The sequence below is a fragment of the Colobus angolensis genome, unplaced genomic scaffold (assembly GCF_000951035.1).
Source record: "Colobus angolensis palliatus isolate OR3802 unplaced genomic scaffold, Cang.pa_1.0 Scaffold500, whole genome shotgun sequence".
Classification (NCBI taxonomy): domain Eukaryota; kingdom Metazoa; phylum Chordata; class Mammalia; order Primates; family Cercopithecidae; genus Colobus; species Colobus angolensis.
The window spans coordinates 422,880-425,312 of NW_012118489.1; the positions used below are offsets into that span (position 1 = coordinate 422,880).

The window sequence follows — 2,433 nt, forward strand, 5'->3', positions numbered from 1 at the left end:
AAAAAAAAAAAAAAAAAAGTGAAAAATGAACACTTGTGGAAAAGTGTAAACAGTCAGCTCCCATTTCTATTAGCTAACACACCCGTGTGCACACGGAGCTTTCGGTCCAGTCTGGAACGGGAGGGCAGGGCCTTCCCAGGAATGAGGGGGCGGGGCGACCCGGACCCTCCAGGGAACGCCCTTGCGCCTAGGACCACAGGCTCAAGATGGCCGGGTAGATGCATCCGCCACGCGTCTCTCCTCCGAAGGGAACCCAAGGAGCCGGCAGGTTTTCACACTTGCAGCAGATCAGCTGAGAGAACGCGGGATTCAGTCAAGAAGCCACGGGGAGCTCGAGGAGCGGAGCAGAGGCACCCAGGCAGCCTTTGCAGAGAAGTCGGATAGGCGGGGACGGCTTGTAGCTCCCGCGCGCGGGGAAAGGGTGAGTGAGAGACCACGGGGTTCCGTAGTCCCCACACGGACTTCCGCAGCCACCTGACCCTCGCGGGCCTCCAGAATAGGGGGCAGCGGCGGAGAGATTCCCCAGCGGCGTTGCAGGGGCCCCCGTGGGGCCCATGGGCTTCCCTGCCCTGAGCAGCTGCAGCTTTAGCTGCAGCCCCCGCCACCCGGAGTCCAGCCCCGAGGGCAGCTCCTGCCTTGCCTGCGGTAACCGCCGCAGCCAGCTGAGGGCCAGGGAGGGAGAGGGAGGCCGGACGCTCTCAGGAGTCCCAAAGGATAAATAACCCGCTGCTGCCTGCGGGACCCAGACGTGAGCCAACTGCTCGCCCGCCTTGCCTCACCTGAGCTTTCCGCCGGCAGCCTGGCGGAAACCAGTCCTTCCCAGTCACAGCCAGAGCCCAAACCCCGGGGGCCTGAGGACAGTCCGCTGGCGGCTCCCTCCCCTGAGGATCTTGAGCACATGGGCCAGGGGCCTGAGGATTGGTGGCTGTTCTGCCCCTTCCGCCAGCGGTGGGGCCTGACCACTCCTCCCTGGGGTCTGGGGTCTGGGGCCCAGCCTGTGGGATACCACCACAGGCCACCTGCCGGCCAGGGGAGTCACCTGCCTGCCCAACCCATGGCAACCACCTCCAACACCAGCAGAGACGGCCTAGGTTCTGGTGGGTTGCCCCCCAACTGCCCTCACCCACATCACACCCGCTGGTCTGGGGCCTGGGATCAACTACGAGCTTAGCTGGGGCTGCCACTACCAGGATTCGAGCAGGGCACCTAGAGGACCCCAAATTGCTCCCCTGAACCCATTAACGCCACAGCCAGCCTACACGGCTCCTGGGTTTAAGAAGAGGCGAGCTCAGCCCCACCACTGGGGCTCAAAGACTGGCCCACCTTAGCCTCCTAGTCCCCAGCAACCACACCCTAATAACCACACCCTAAACCTCCCAAGAAATCATACAGAGCCTACAATACTACCCCAAATCAAAGCCAAAGTGTCCCACCTAACCAACACCCTATCTACATTTTCAGGAAGAAGTCCTCCCCAACAAAGTGAGTTCACAAACTTGGAAGAAGCAATTGACACAGGATGCGCAGATTTCAACAGAAGGACACAGAAAACATGAAAAAGCAAGGAAGTGGGACGCCTCCAAAGGAACCCAGTAATTCTCCAGCAACAGATCCCCATCCAAAAGAAATTGAAGAAATGCCATATAGAGAATTGTGGAAACTGATTTTAACCAAGATTAGGGGGATTCAAGAGACTTCTGAAAAACAAAGTAGGGAAATGTCAGTAGCAATTCTGGATATGCTTGAGGTATTTACCAACCAGTTACAGAGTTTACCAGAGCACGAGGCAAATGCAGAACTGAAGAAATCACTGGATGAAATGCAAAGTACACTCGAAAGCTTCAGTGGTAGACTAGATCAAGCAGGAAAAATACTCTCAAAACTTAAAATCTGAAGCCTTTTTCTCAATTCAAAGATTTAAAGGGTTGTACTCTGGCCATTCATGTGAACAAAATCTGCTGGGTTAATTGTTATACTGGGGTCTTGGATAATCATTAAAGGTGAAATGAAAATAATTTCTTTTTGAGGTGGTCAATTTTGCAAGACGGGTTCTTGTTAGGCAGCAGTCATGGAAAGATGATTTAGTTCAGTTGACATTAATAGTACTCTTGGTAATCCAACAGGTGAATGTGGTTCAAACTAAATTGCCAGGGAATTGTCATGGTCTAGAAAAGCCACTCTCTCCAATAGACTGCTCACACAGCTACATGTCAGCCCTCCTCACTGTAAAAGTGACAGACACCCTAGCATTTTTATTCTTCTCCCTTAGGTGCCTCAACTTTTTCTCCCACTCTCAGCTGTAAAGTGCTATATCTAACATTTGATCTACTTAGTGTATTTTCTTGTTGGCTATGTTAAACAATTACAAACATAGCAATTATGAATGAAAAATAACTCCATGGCCAGGCACGGTGGCTCACGCCTGTAATCCCA

The 2,433-nt window shown here is 53.3% G+C and overlaps 1 long non-coding RNA gene across 1 annotated transcript in view; it reads left to right on the plus strand.

The window, feature by feature from the left end:
* The window catches only part of LOC105524681, a 24,322-nt gene that overhangs the window by 10,547 nt on the left and 11,342 nt on the right, over positions 1 to 2,433 (plus strand). The window contains exon 3 of the long non-coding RNA XR_001003796.1: positions 1,462 to 1,957. This is a non-coding gene — a long non-coding RNA (uncharacterized LOC105524681). The remainder of the gene's footprint in view (positions 1 to 1,461; positions 1,958 to 2,433) is intronic.